This window comes from Gracilinanus agilis, chromosome 3, assembly GCF_016433145.1.
Source record: "Gracilinanus agilis isolate LMUSP501 chromosome 3, AgileGrace, whole genome shotgun sequence".
Classification (NCBI taxonomy): Eukaryota; Metazoa; Chordata; class Mammalia; order Didelphimorphia; family Didelphidae; genus Gracilinanus; species Gracilinanus agilis.
This window is the reverse complement of record NC_058132.1, coordinates 416,388,290-416,404,829: the sequence shown is the minus strand read 5'-3', so window position 1 is coordinate 416,404,829 and position 16,540 is coordinate 416,388,290. Positions and strand designations below refer to the sequence as shown.

Below are 16,540 nucleotides of genomic sequence, written 5' to 3'. Positions count from 1 at the left end.
AAAGTGAAATTGGGTAGTCATTTTAGTCCAGTGTTCAACATACTACCAAGCAGAGTACAAGTCCTAGCTGAGCTTTGTAAATAGGACATCTGTGAACCTCTATTTGACCAGTCTTCCCATCAAATACTGCAAATTATATTTGCTAATAATAATGCTATGTTTAATCCTGATAAGCCACCAGACACTCTTGGATCCTTAATTCTCAGGTTGTGTGGTTCCAACATTTTAGTGCTACCAATGAGCTAAACCATGGTACTAAAAGATACAGAACAAGCTAATAAGTTCCTGGACCAAATCCAGCTCTTGATTTAATTTTATCCACCTAATAGGGATCCTAAAGTTGAGCCTTTTCTCCAATTAATATAAAGTTACAGTTGTGTGCTTATCTTAAAAAGAGAAATGCAGAAGGTAGTCTCAGTTCAGAATTGCTCAGTTCTGTCAAAAGTAAAAGCAGATGCTGATGGCAGATTATATGAATTGTGACAACATGAAGAGTGACAACATGGCACAGGCTACCTACGTGCTGGGCATAGCTAAGTAAGAAAGTCAGACATCCTGATAGACGTGGTTTTGGAGTCCAACCCAGAATATTAACTCCTATATAGACCTACCATTTACTTTGTAAAATTTTCCTTTAGAAATAAAACCATTTCCTCCTATTAATAGCTACCTGAAAAAAGTATGTTTTTCTAGAGAAAGGGGTCAGAACCTAGGGCACTGGCTAGGAACCAGAGGCACCAGAGTAGAGGTTCTGACCTACCATAAGGTAGCATGAAGGGCTACTTGTCCTGGGGGAGAAGGCTATCTGGGAAGCACAATACTTCCTTTATTTCATCCTAGTAGTCACAATGCTATACATATAGGAAAACCCCAGTTCATTGGTTAAAATTAATTCAGAAGGCTAAGAACATTGTTTAGCTGCTTCTTGACCACTTGTTTACCCAAACCTCTGTAATCTGATGGCTACTACTCACACTCTTATGAAACTATTCTCTAAAGTTACCAGACTTCCTAATTGCCAAACCGAATGGGACTTTTCTAAGACCATTTCCCACCCCATTAATTATTAATTTGGTTCCATCCTTGCTTTACCTCCACCTCATGAACCTTTCATTCTTAGCCTTATCTATTCCCAGAACTGTTGACCTATACAAAGGTATCACAAATCTATCTCCAGTTCTGATCATTCCTGCTATATATCTCTTATCTGCTTGCTATGCAACCACAACTAGACATCATAGACAAGTTCACAACAATTCATTCCTTTTCCCCATAAAATTCACTATACTTCCTAATTTCTATTTAATAGCACCATTATTTTCCAACTTTCTGAAGGCCAGAATCTTTGGGATCATTTTTAACTTTCTCCCAACCTCCCAAATCAGTTGCCAAGTCTTATGGATTCTACCTTTGCCATCTCTTGACTATATTACTCTTTTCCATTAATAGTAACACCGCATAGTTTAGGCCACCAGTTGGACTATTGTCCCAAGTTTTTAAACTGATGCTCTGTTCTAATTTGGGGGTGCTGCTAGTCATCCTCCTAATGCACTATCCCCTATTACTCTGCTCATCCGTCTCCCTCACTGAAAATGTTTAACCCACATCCCTTAACCAGGCATTTAAGACCCATTAGCCTTATCCACACTGTCCTCCCCCTTAAGGAATCCTAAGAAAGAAGATAATTTCTGATTCCTCTTCTCAGTATGTGTTCTTGGTTTCTACACCTGGATTGGTAGTTGCCTGTGGGACTTTGAACTCCTTTTTTCTGTTGATCAATTGCCTGAGAAACCTTCCAACTTTTTTTCCTGGCTCTTAAGTGTTGCACTATATTCTACTGTATTGTATATGTATCTCATATCCCCCTACCATCCAAATGCCTTTGGACAGTAGAACTATCTTTTATTTATTTTATCTCTGAAAACGTCTAACAGTGGCACTTAATGTGTCTACTTGTTATAAAGCAGCCCTACATAAAAGAAAACAGCTTCTTGTCTTACCCATTAATGTCCTGAGCACAATTTACTAATATACAACTTCTGAAACACACTATTAACTGAGAAAGTAGCCTACCCCTCTGTCATCATCATACTTCAATACATATTTTATACAATATTATTGGAGCTTAAATTATATTTATTCCCACCCTGCAGAAAAGCAGAAACATTTCTGTCTGGCTATCTTTTTATTCCTGCATAGTACTATTTGTAAAACACACTGGTCTGGGACCAAAGCCTCAGAAGTCATAGGATGGCAGAGAATATGCCCCAGGGAATATGAGTAGTAGTCCTTTCAAAATATTAGCAGCAGCTTTAGTACAATGTGGGCTTAATCCTCACATCCACTAGAGGTGGAATGAAGAATGTTGGCTGTGGGTTAGGAGCTACAATGGAATGATCCAGCTTTAGAGGGAAGGGACCAAAGGTATAAAAAAGAGAATTAGATAACATTAGGAAGGGGGTCTAATAGATTAAGTAGATATAATACCTACATTTCTTCTACCAACACCTTAAGGAAGGGAGCTAAGTGGCTCAGCAAGGATTAAACCTGGCCACTATCTGGAATGAAATGGAGGCAGCAGGGAAGGAGAGGTCAAAAAGTCTTTTCCGATGGTGGCTACATGTTTTCCACAAGAATACAGACAAATTGTTCCAACTTCTTGGCAGTCTGCTGCCCAGCCGTCAGTACTTCTTCATGATTGGCAGTCTCGTGGGTTTCATAGTCCAATATTGATTTGTTTGTAATAAGGGAGAATCCAAAGACCCGAAGGCCACAATGCCTAGCCACTATCACTTCTGGTACCATGCTCATGCCCAAATCGTTTATCATTGGGTCCTCTGAGTGGATTTTGGCCACTGCAACCTGCCAAGTTGATATGGTCTCGGATCAGCATAACATCTCCAACTTCATACTCAGGGTTCAGTCCACCAGCAGCATTGGTGACAATTAATGTGTGCACATTCATAAGTTGGAAAACTCTCACAGGGAATGCCACCTTCAAAAGCAGATAGCCTTCGTACATGTGGAACCGGCCCTGCATCATTACACAGCATTTGTCATTTAAGTATCCAAATACCAATTGCCCTGCGTGACCTGGTACTGTGCTCTGAGGAAAGTTGGGTATCTCACTGTAGTCAAAGGCCTGCAATTGGGTCACTCTATTTGCCAACCCCCCCAATCCAGAACCGCAGATCACTGCTATTTGGGGCTGATGTTCAGTATGGGATAAAAGCCACTCAGCTGTTTTCTTATAATCCTCATATTTGAACTCATTCTCCATGGCTCCCTCGTGGTGTCCTGCTACACTCGTCCTCTGTCTACTCTCCTTGGCTCTGCTCCACTGAGCTCCAAATGCCCCAGTCAGCTAGGAGTTCTTTAGAAAAACTTTTGACAAGGACATAGTCTTTTTTTTTTTACAGAAATCTTGAGAGGTATCATCACCTCATTTCAAAAGATGAATTGGAGATAAAAATATTCTGTAATGATGGAGAAGAATAGCTCAAGTTTAAAAATCCCATCATGATGTGGGACTGAAACCCAAATGCATTGACAATAAAAAGAAGAGGGGAAAACAGTTTTGTTAAGCCAATGAAACAAGTTTATTTAAAAATTGTAATACCTATCTCAGCCATTTTGTATATAAGAGCTGAGTAAACTTGCTGGAAATGAGCTCTTGTTGGGGTAGTCTTCCTCAGGAAAGGTGAGACTCTGTTATTTCTGGAACAGGTCCTGCTACTTCTTAGTACCTGCCACTTGGCTGATCTACATGGGTCATATTTATTCCAAGACCCTCTTGTAGTAGCTTTTCCATGTCACCCAGCTATAGTAGCAGATGGAATGTGATGTCCTCATAAGGCCTTGGAATTAGCCCAAAGCAGAGAAGGACAAAGATAGGTTTTCAGTAGAAGCCATAGGAAGAATACCTTCCACAGCAAGATGGACGGCAGCAACCATAGCCATAGCCACCATAGCCATAGCCACCATAGCCCAGACCTCCATAACCACAGCCTCCATAGCCATAGCCAAGGCCACGGAAACAGCCACATCCACAGCCATAACCAGAGCCATAGCCATAGCCCAGGCCTCCATAATAGCCGCCGTAGTAGCTCATTGTGTCAGGATTCTCAGAGTTGGATCGATGTCAAAGGTAGGTTGTGTGAGTGTATATAGCCCCATCAGCACAGCAACTTTTATACCTTTCCCAGAGGGGGTGTGGCAGATTTATGACAAAACTGCATAGTTCTCTTTAATTAAATTGCCAGAGCAAAATCACATTCTTGTCATTGTTCTCTGAGAATAATTCCTCCAGCTCATTATGGGTCTTTCCTCTCTTGATTTGTTTTTGCTTTAAGAAATCTCTATTCTATTGTGGTATATGCTGGTGATGGAATAGGAGGAATTCCATGTGAACTGGAAAGACCTCCAGGATTTGATGCAGAGTGAAAGGAGCAGAGCCAGAAGAACATTGTACACAGAGACTGATATACTATGGTAAAATCGAATGTAATGGACTTCTGTACTAGCAGCAATGTAATGACCCAGGACAATTCTCAGGGACTTATGGAAAAGAATGCTCCCCACATTCAGAGGAAGAACTACAGGAGAGGAAACACAGAAGTAAAACAATTGCTTGAACACATGGGTTGAGGTGGACATGATTGGTGATGTAGACTCGAAACTACCACACCAATGCAACTATCAACAATTTGGAAATGCGTCTTGATCAATGACACATGTTAAAACCAGTGGAAATGTGCATCGGCTATGGGGGTGGGGGGAGGAGGTCAGGGGGGTGAAGGGGAAAGTAAGAACATGAATCATGTAACCATGATAACTTTTCTAAAAAATAAAAATTATTTTAAAAAAGAAATCTCTATTTTAGCTCCTTCTTCTAATGACAAGTGAGTATAATGTTTCCAAGTCCTATGTGTTAATGTGGCTGATGACCTACCCTGCCTTCATCTCCAAGATAGCATTGTCCTCCTTCCATTACACTTGCCACTTTTTTTGGCTTTCTGATTCTTTAGCTAGGCTGTGAAATCCTGTCTCTTTAATCAAATGCTTCTTGAGATTCAAATGACCAAATAATTCAGAAAATTTTTAGACTGGAGTGGAAATTGTGGTGGGGAACAATTGCATGGAATATTCTGATCACCTATTCCCAAAGCACTCAGAGCATAAACCAATTTTCCAGTGTTTGTACTGTGACATCCATTGTGCTCATGGTTGTGGTTACAAAGAAATGTCTACAGGGCCCCTGTCCTTAGGCAGCTCTAAAATTTTAAGACCAGTGAGAACATGAAAACAACAAGACACCTGCCACAAACAAGGAGAATTAATTGTAAAACATCTCAGAGGAAATGGCAAAGGACATGCATGCTCAATTTTTTTGGGGGGTAACTGATTCTTGGTTGAAGTCCTAGCTCCTTTGTTCTCTGGAATATGATATTCCAGTTCCTCTGATCCTTTAATATAGAAGTGCTAAATACTGTGTTATTCTGACTGTGGCCCCACAATATTCGAATTATTTGCTTAGTGGCTTCTTGCAATATTTTCCACTTGACCTAGAAGTTCTGAAATTTGACTATAATATTTCTGGGAGTTTTCCTTTGGAGATCTCTTTCACGAGATTTTAGTGGATTCTTTTAAATTCTATTTTTTCTTCTTATTTTAGAATATTGTAGAAGTTTTCCTTGTTAATTTCTTGAAATATGATGTCTAAGTTTTTTTTTTAATCGTGGCTTCCAGATAGTACAATAATTCTTAGATTATCTCTCCTGGATATTTTTTCCAGATCAGTTGTTTTTCCAATGAGATATAGCATTTTTCATTCTTTTGATTATGTTTATTTCTTAATGTTTAATGTAGTCATTAGCTTCTACTTGCACTATTCTGATTTTCAAGACATGATTTTCTTAAGTGAGTTTTTGTGCCTACTTTTCCATTTGGCCAATTCTGCTTTTTAAAAAGTTCTCTTCAGTGCCTCTTTTACCAATTGGCCTATTCTGTTTTTTAAGATATTAATTTCTTCAACATTTTTGTCCCTCCTTTACCAAGCCTTTTTCCCTCATGATTTTCCTGTATCACTCTCATTTATTTCCCCAATTTTACCGCTACCTCTCTTATTCAATTAAAAATACTTTTAAAGCCCCCTTCCATTAATAATTTTGGAGCTTGAGAATAATTCCTATTTTTCTTAGAGGCTTTAGATGCAGCAGTATTGACTTTGTTGTCATCCTCCCAGTTTTTTTAAACATTTATTAATATTCATTTTTAACATGGTTACATGATTCATGCTCCTACTTTCCCCTTCACCCCCCTGACCTCCTCCCCCCACCCCCATAGCCGATGCACATTTCCACTGGTTTTAACATGTGTTGTTGATCAAGACCTATTTCCAAATTGTTGATAGTTGCATTGGTGTGGTAGTTTCGAGGCTACATCCCCAATCATGTCCACCTCAACCCATGCGTTCAAGCAGTTGTTTTTCTTATATGTTTCCTCTCCTGCAGTCCTTCCTCTGAATGTGGGTAGCTTTCTTTACCATAAATCCCTCAGAGCTGTCCTGTGTCATTGCATTGCTGCCTGTACAGAAGTCCATTGTATGTGATTTTACCATAGTATATCAGTCTCTGTGTACAGTGTTCTTCTGGCTCTGCTCCTTTCGCTCTGCATCAGTTCCTGGAGGTCTTTCCAGTTCACATGGAATTCCTCTGATTTATTATTCCTTTTAGCACAATATTATTCCATCACCAGCATATACCACAATTTGTTCAGCCATTCCCCAATTGAAGGACATACCTCCTTTTCCAGTTCTTTGCCACCACAAAAAGCACAGCTATAAATATTTTCGTACAAGTCTGTTTATTTATGATCTCTTTGGGGTACAAACCCAACAATGGTTTAATAGCCCTTTGAGCATGGTTCCAAATTGCCAGCCAGAATGGTTGGATCAGTTCACAACTCCACCAGCAATACATTAATGTCCCAATTTTGCCACATCCCCTCCAGCATTTATTACTCTCCCCTTCTTTCATTTTAGCCAATCTGCTAGGTATGAGGTGATACCTCAGAGTTGTTTTGATTTGCATTTCTCTAATTATTAGAGATTTAGAACATGTTTTCATGTGCTTATTGATACTTTTGATTTCTTTATGTGAAAATTGCCTATTCATGTCTCTTGCCCATTTATCAATTGGGGAATGGCTCGATTTTTTATACAAATGATTTACCTCCTTGTATATTTGAGTAATTAGACCCCTGTCAGAGTTTTTTGTTATAAAGATTTTTTCCCAATTTGTTGTTTCCCTTCTGATTTTGACTACATTGTTTTTGTTTGTACAAAAGCTTTTTAGTTTAATATAATTAAAACCATTTAATTTACATTTTGTAATTTTCTCTAACTCTTGCTTGGTTTTAAAATCTTTCCTTTCCCATAGATCTGACAAGTATACAATTTTGTGTTCACTTAACTTATTTATAGTTTCCCTCTTTATATTCAAGCTATTCACCCATTCTGAATTTATCTTGGTATAGGGTGTGAGATGTTGATCTAAACCTAATCTCTCCCATATTGTTTTCCAAATTTCCCAGCAGCTTTTGTCAAATAGTGGATTCATGTCCAAAAAGTTGGGCTCTTTGGGTTTATCATACACTGTCTTGCTGATGTCATTTACCCCAAGTCTATTCCACTGATCCTTCCTTCTGTCTCTTAGCCAGTACCATATTGTTTTGTTGACTGCTGCTTTATAGTATAGTTTAATATCTGGTACTGCTAGGCTCCCTTCCTTCACATTTTTTTTCATTATTTCCCTTGATATTCTCTAGTGTTAGGGACCAAGACTTTAAGAAAAGATAGTCACTCTTCTAAGAATAGATATCATTCACTCTTCTAAGATAAGATATTGATCATAGGCCCAGCCATGCTTGGAGACAGTAAGACGCCACCAGAGATTTTCTATGCTCCCTTTCCGCGTTCCTTTCCCCCTTAGTATCGGCCGACCCCCTTCTGCCCTCAGCCTATATATTCTTGTCATAGATCTCCAATAAACGAGCCTTGTACCCATCTAAACGACTCTGTCTTGCATGCGAGGTCTCCCCTCTTATTCCCCTATGGGTTCTTAGGTTGCCGTTTCCCCGGACCCCTCGGTTGTGTCCGGCTGGACCCGGACACTCTAGAGTTAGAGAAAATTACAAAATGTAAAATAAATGATTTTGATTATATCAAACTAAAAAGCTTTTGTACAAACAAAAACAATGTAGCCAAAAATCAGAAGGGAAACAACAAACTGGGAAAAAATCTCTATAACAAAAAATTCTGACAGGGTCCAATTTCTCAAATATACAAGAAGTTAAACCAATTGTATAAAAAATCAAGCCACTCCCCAATTGATAAATGGGCAAGAGACATGAATAGGCAATTTTCAGATAAAGAAATCAAAACTATTAATAAGCAAATAAAAAAGTGTGCTAACTCTCTTATAATTAGAGAAATGCAAATCAAAACAACTCTGAGGTACCACCTCACTCTTAGCAGATTGGCTAATATGACAGCAAAGGAAAGTAATAAATGTTAGAGGGGATGCAGCAAAATTGGGACATTAATGCATTGCTGATGGAGTTGTGAATTGATCCAACCATTCTAGAAGACAATTTGGAACTATGCCCAAATGGCTTTAAAAGACTGCCTGCCCTTCGATCCAGTCATACCACTGATGGGTTTATATCCCAAAGAGATAATAAGGAAAAAGACTTATACAAAAATATTTATAGCCACACTCTTTGTGATGGCAAAAAATTGAAAAATAAAGGGTTGCCCTTCAATTGGGTAGTGACTGAACATTGTAGTATCTGTTGGTGATGGAATACTATTGAGCTAAAAGGAATAATGAAATGGAGAAATCCTATGTGAACTAGAAAGACCTCCAGAAATTGATGCAGAGTGAAAGGAGCAGAACCAGGAGAACATTGTACACAGAGACTGTGGCACAATCAAATGTATGGACTTCTCTACTAGCAACAATGCAATGATCCCTGGGCAAGTCTGAGGGACTTATGAGAAAGAACGCTATTCACATTCAGAGGAAGAACTGTGGGAGTAGAAATACAGAAGAAAAACAACTGCTTGATCACATGGTTTGATGGGCATCTGATTGGGGATGTAGACTATAAATGATCACTCTAGTGCAAATAGGAATAATATGGAAATAGATCTTGATCAATGACACATGTAAAACCCAGTGGAATTGTTCATTGGCTATTGGAAGGGGTGAGAGGAGGGGAGGGAAAGAACATGAATTATGTAACCATGGAAAAATATTCTAAATTAATTCAATAAATAAATATACTTAATTTAAAAAAAAGAAGAGAAAAGATGGTAGGCCAGCTAAGGACACCAGTAAGGATCCATTAGCCTAGAAAGTGTAGTGTCCTGTGCCCCCAGGAGCACCCAAGAAATGAAAAAAGCTCAAGAAGAAGAAAGCCTCAGAAGAGGCTATTAGTTTAGGCCACAAGGTCATCACTGTTTGCAGACAGGAATTTCTCTTGAAGGTGAGAGTCAGAAACCCAATGTTCAGGACTTTCAAAGACAGTGAAAATAGAGCAAACAGACTCAGGTTAGGCTGCTCCAGTGATTGCAGTATAGCCTTGCACTTTTTAAATGTGGAAGTACTGGGAAGTATTGTTAACGTGAAGTTGAGTAAGATTGTGCAATCTCAGTGTAGGTAGAAAATCATCCAAACAAGTAAGGAAATATGCTGGTCCAGAACTAGAAATAGGCTGATACATGGCAAAGAGAAAGTAACTGAGCCTGTGGTAAATAGGTAGATCACGAACTGAGAGAGCTCAGTGGGGAGAAGAGATAGGAAACTATAGCTCTCTGTTTATGGAGTATCTCAGAAAGACTTCAATTGATCAGGAGAAAAATGAGCTCAAGGTATTTCGTGCAGTCAAAGATGTCCCATCTATCTTCAGTTTCCAATGCTCTCACAACACTACCAATTAGGATGTCATAGAATAATGAAAATTTTCCATCGTGACCTTGATATTGCAGGAAGAAAAGTAGAAGGAACAAGAGCTCAGGAAAATGAAACTGATGGTCCATTTGTAATATGTACTGCTCAGTGCAACCTTTAGCTAATCTGGAGAGCATCCAGAGAAATCAAGATCAGGTGGTGGGGCTCTATCTCAAGCCCTAAGAAATTCACTTGAAGGATCTGGTACTTTTGGGCATAGACGTTGGTTACTCAAGGATTTGTTCTACCTCTCAAGGTGTTTTAATGACCATCCCACAGTACAGGTAATAGATTTATTCTTTTTGTTCCCAGGGGGAAGAATGTAAATTCAGATGTGGCATTTTTAACCCACAAATTACTTTTTTGATCACTAAAGACTATGAAATATTCTTTGCCAAGTGTGAGTTGCCTCAGTGAGAAATAATCTTCTTCCAGAAGAATTAGTTTCCATTGAAGTGAATTCCATAGAATATGTCTGACAAATGGTTGTTGAATCATTTAGAGTTATCTATTGGAAGGAATCAAATCCCCTGCTGAGGGGATTCCTCTTGAAAACCAAATAAATTCATTGAAATATACCTACTTTTTATGAATAGAGAATGATGCTTAGAAGTGATAGATAGTAATAAAAATTCATTTTAAGGGAACAAATAGCAAAAGGGATACTATTTGTTGCTAATGTCACTTGTACTGTTTTCTCCATTTTCTGAAACACAGATTCAACCAGCAAACATTTAGTAATCACTTACTATTTCCCAAGTAGTGTATTAAGCTCTTTCTTCCTAAAGACCGATCTAAGAGACATGATTTTGTGGGTCACATTGGTCTATGGAGCTTAGGCATCCAATGGCCAGGCTGTTCAAAGAGACACTCTCTTTTCTTGGGCTTTTGAATACGTTACTGAGTATAGTGGTTTAGTGGTTCGCAGGACACTCTTGCAACAATGTGGACAAAAGAATCTCAGGTTGAGATCAAGAATGTGAGTTGGACTGGTTCTGCAGTTGACTGTAGCATATGAGTTCAACCCAAGAGGCAATGTTCAACCTTGATATATGACTCTTTTCTGTACTCTGTGGTGGACCATTCATTTGAGTTGAGCTCCAAATCTTTGAACTGTTTGTGATAACAAATTGGTTGAAAACAAGGAATTTTTTGTTCTGTTATTTCAGTCATGTCTGACTTTCTGTGACCCCATTTGAGGGTTTCTTGGCAAAGATACTTGAGTGATTTGCCATTTTCTTCCCCAGCCCATTTTACAGAAGCAACTAGAGTTAAGTGAATTGCCTAGGGCCACACAGTAGTAAGTATTTAAGGCCAAATTTGAACTCAGGAATATTAGACAGGTGCTCTATATACTATGGCACCTAGTTGCCCTATGAAGGAAAGGCTAAGCCTTTGCGATAGTCTTCAGTGACACTGATCTGGAGGTCTCAAACTATGAATATGACACTTTGAACATGTGAATTCTTTTGAAATCTCAAAGATAAAATACCTGTCCATGTGTGCCCAGAATGTAGAAGAAGGGATGCAACTTATAGGGGCAAATGTCTTGTCTCTGGTAAAGAGGGATCCGGATATTATGAAGTGCTGAAATTTAAGTACTGAAGAAAACCAGTTTAGAAAGACATTTAACAAGAAAATAATGTTTTTGAATAGAAATCTGGAGATCACCTCATTACAAAATATAAATTGGTATATTTTCTGCAATGATATGCAAGAGTAGTTCAAGGTTAAAAATCCCTTCATTATGTGAAGGCGAAATTCAAGTACAGTGACATCAATGAGAAGAGATGAAAACAGATTTGCTAAGCCAGTGAAAAGTTTATTTTAAACTTGTAAGAGGCATCTCAGCCATGGTGTATCAGAACTGAGCAAACTTGCTGGCTATGAATGATTGGAGGTGTCACCATCCTGAAAGATAAGATTTTGCATCATTTCTGAGGAGGATGAGGGTACTGCTACTTCTTGATGCCTGCCATTTGGCTGTCCTACATGGGTCTTATTCCAAGGTCCTCTTGTGGTAGCTTTCTCATGCCACGCAGTTGTAGAGGTAAATTAAATGTCACGTCCTTACAATGTTGTGGAATTAGCCCAAAGAAGAGAGGTCGACAGGCCAGGAACAACAGGTTTTTCAGTAGCAGCCATAGGAATAATACCTTCCACAGCAAGATGGGCGGCAGCAGCCATAGCCACAGCCACCATAGCCATAGCCTCCATAGCCACCATAGCCCAGGCCTCCATAGCCACAGCCTCCATAGCCATAGCCTAGACCACGGAAGCCACATCCATAGCCATAACCAGAGCCATAGCCGTAGCCCAGGCCTCCATAGTAGCCTCCATAGTAGCTCATTGTGTCAGGATTCACAGAGTTGGATGGATGTCAAGGACAGCTTGTTAGAGTGTATATAGCATCATCTGCATGGAGACTTTTTATACCCTTCCAGTAGGAGGCGTGGCAGAGCCATGCCAGAATTGCATAATTCCCATTAATTAAATTGCCACAACAAAATCACATTCTTGTCATTGTTTGTTCCTTGACAACAATTCCTCCAGCTCATTGAGGATTTTTTCCCCTCTCAATTTGTTGTTTCTCCAAGAAGACTCTTCCACAATCTCCTTCCTATGATGAAAAATGATTATAATGTTGCAAAGTTTATGTGATTACTGTGGTTATTACTCTACAGAGGAGTCATGGCAGTCATCTCCCAGGTGACATTGTCTTCCTTCCATTACACTTACCCCTGTGACCTTCTGATTTTTTAGCTGGCCTTTAAAATCCTGCCTCTCTTAATCAGAACTTTTTGAGACTCGTGTGGTAATATTTCACACAAATTTCATTCTGGAACTGAGATTATGGTGGGACATAATTGCATGGAATGTATCAATCAAAAGTGCCCAGAGTACAAATCACCTCCCTAGTGTTTACACTCTGACATCTCTGTGACAAACCTTTGTGCTGATTAAAGACACAGTATGTGAGGAAAACACACACACACACATACACACACACACACACACACACACACACACACACACACAGCCTATACTCAAGCTTGGGAAACACAGAAATGTCAATAGAGTCCCTGTCCTTGCACAGCTCTAAAGATCTAAGGCCAGTGAGAACATGGAAATAAGAAAGCACCTGCCACAAACATGGAGAGATGATAGGAGAAGATATCAGAGGTAGAGTTATAAGTCTTGAGGGGGAAAGGGTCAAGGCCACATGCTACAGGTGAACTTAGAACTGAAAATATAATTGACCAGAGAAAGCAGAAGGGAAGAGAGGAGAAATGAGAGAATTCTGAGCAAGGTGGACAACCCATGTAAAGGCAAGCAATGTCGTGTATTTTTTGAGTGAAAGAAGGTGGCCTAACATCAGCAGAACCACAAAATGTGGGGAGGGAAATAAAGTATACTGAGACTGGAAAGGTGAGAAGGGAGCCTGCTGAAGAAGATGGCAAAATGCCAGATAGAAAGTATTTAAACCAGCACAGAATAGGACATGACTGGGGATCATTGTTGTAGGGCTATGCAATGGAGGGGTTATAGTGGGAGAAACATTGGAAGAATGCTTTAGGCCAGTGATGGGCAAACTTTTTAAAGAGGGGGCCAAAGGAAAGGAAATACTCATCATTCAGTCTGTTTCTAGGGCAACTCTTTCAAAGTTTCATTGTATTGTATCCTACTCATTGTATTTGTCAGATTAGGAATAATGTCATGCAATGGATAGAACATTTTAGGGGGGCCACATCTGGCCCGCAGGCTGTAGTTTGCCCATCACTGCTTTAGGATGATCATTGACAGCTAAAAGAAGAGTGGGAAGAAGTTTGAAGCCAGGAGACCTATCCAAGGAGGGCTTCATTTAAGATGGGTACTGTGCAATTAGAGAGAAATGTTTGAATGCCAGAGATGTTGCAAAGGTAGAATTAACAAGTTCTATCAGGTGATCAGACAGGGGTGATCATGGTGAGAGGTCAAAGATGTCCTTAAGATCTTGGTTTGATGTTGATGCCCTTGAATGGAATAGAGAAATTAGAAAGAGGTAGGGTGTTTTTGACAAAATAAGGGGAGGAGGAGATCTAGTCTAGACTTGGGGGCTTGGAAATGTCTAGAGGAAATGAAGTTGAAATTGTCTAATCATACAGTTTATGAGGTGGGACTGGAGCTCAAAAGAGATGTAGGTTGGTATGTGAAGATGTGGCTGTGAGTGGTAGAAAAAAAGTCCCTGAAACTCTGAGACCTAAGGAGGGTCTACTTTCTCACCCCCGAAGAGCACATAATGGAGAGAAACAAAGAGAAACAAAACTTTAAGATTCAGTCAGAGATAGTAGGCCTGTGAAGACATGATGGCAGGTCAGCTAGGAATACCAGAAAGGATCCACTGGGTTAGAATTGTAGTGTCCTGTACCCCCAGGAGTAACAGTTGGCCAGTGCTGCTCAAAAATTAAAGAAATTCAAAAGGAAGAGTCCAAAGAAGTCATTAGCTTGAATACGAGGATATCACTGGGCATTTTGACGAGAAGTTTCTAATGAAGATTTTGTTGTAGTTGTTTAGTTGTTTTTCAGTTATATCTAACCCTTTGTGACTCAATTTGGGGCTTTCTTGGGAAAGTCATTAGAGTAGCTTGCCATTTCCAGCTCATTTTACAGGAGAGGAAGCCGAAGTGAGGATTAGAAATTCAAAGTTCAGAATTTTCAGAGACAGTGAAAGAAGAAAAGCCAGAGACCCTGACTAGGTCCAAATGACTGCTTCACAGACATTGACTTTTTAAATGTGAAAGTACTGGGAAGTGCTGATAACATAGGGCTGTATCATACAATCCTGGCATAAGTATGTAGCCAGCCAAACAAGTGAGTTCAGAAGAAATGCTTGTCTGGAACTGAAGATGACAGAAAGTTTGGCAGAAAGTAGTTGAAGCCCATAGCAGATGAGGATGTCAACTCATCTCATGAGAGAGTTTAGTGGAGATAAGAGATAAGTAGAGAGAAAAAATGATGGGCTATATAGTTCTCTGTGGAGCATCTAAAAGATTTTAATTAACCAGTTAAGAAGTACAGTCTTTAGCTAAGCTGGAGAGCATCCAGAGAAGTCCCGACTAGGTGGTAAAAGGACCTTCAGCTCAAGTCCTAAGAGACTCATTTTGAGGAATTGGTACTCTTAGTCCTAGAGGACACTCAAGGACTTGTCCTTGCTCTCTTAAAGTGTTTTAATGACCATCCCATAGTTTAGGTAATAGATTCAGATGAACATAGTTTCAGAGGTGGCATTTTCCCTACCTGAAACTGATTTTTGATTTTGCTACAGAGTGTGAAATATTTTTTGTAAAGAAAAAAAAATGCCCAAATGATCTTCTTTCTGAAGGGTTAGTTTCCACTGAAATGACCTCCATAGAATGTCACCTGACAGAGCATTGGTTTTTCATTTGGATCTATGTTTTGGGAGGAATCAATTAGAGAAAGAATGCTGAGAATATTTCTCTGGAAAATCTAGTAAATACAGAAAAATACCCTTTTTGTGAATGGAGAATAATGCCTAAGAGTGATAGCAATAAAAATTCATTTTAAGTTAGCAAATAGTAGGAGGGATTATATCCATTGTCAGTGATAGTTGTATTGCTTCCTGCACATTCTGAAAAGCAAGTTCAATCTAAACTTTTCTCAAGCATCTATTATATGCCAGGTAGTATGTTAAACTCTTGCTTTCTTACTAAAGATTCATCTCAGGGGTCACATTGTGAAACTGAAAAATCTGAATACTTGTGGTTAGGTTGTGGAGCAGCAAAACAGATACTATTTCCTTGGGTTTTGAGTTAATTAGGGAGTAAAGATGTTCAAGTGGTTTGTAGGATATTCTTGCAAACAATAGACTTCCTCTGTGGATGGAGAGGCTCAGGTGAATGCCAGTGTTGTGAGTTGGACAGGCTTTGCAGTTGGCTGGGGGAGATGGGGCCAACCCAATGGACAATGTTCCTAGAGAACTTTCAGATTTGGTATATGCCTATCTTCTAGAGCAGGGGTGGCAATGTATGGCTCTCGAACTATATCTGGCTCTTTTGAGGACCAGATATGGCTCTTTCTGCAGGAGCCATAAAGTCAATTTTTTTTTCAAGTGCTGTTACAGGAGCGCACTGTGAGCACTGTATGGCTCTCATAAAATTACATTTTAAAAAATGTGGCGTTTATGGTTCTCATGGCCAAAAAGGTTGCTGACCCCTGTTCTAGAGTCCTTAGGTTGGGCCATTCACCAGTGTTGCACTCCAAATCTTCACATTATTTGGTAATAACAAAATGATAGAAGAAAGATAGACAAGGAATTTTTTCTTTAATCATTTTTCATTTATATCTGACTTTCCATAACCTCATTTTGGGGGGGTTTCTTAGCAAAGAGACTGGAGTGTTTTGCCATTTCTTCCTTCAGCTGATTTTACTGAGGAGGAAACTTAGGCACATGGGGTCAAGTGACTTGCATAGGGTCACATAGGAAGTGTTTAAGGCAAGATTCAAACTTAGGAAGATAATTCTTCCTG

The 16,540-nt window shown here is 39.4% G+C and overlaps 1 pseudogene; it reads right to left on the bottom strand.

Moving 5' to 3' along the window:
• Nucleotides 1-2,616: 2,616 nt before the first annotated feature.
• LOC123239617 lies at nt 2,617-3,280 on the bottom strand (annotated as a pseudogene).
• Nucleotides 3,281-16,540: the final 13,260 nt, after the last annotated feature.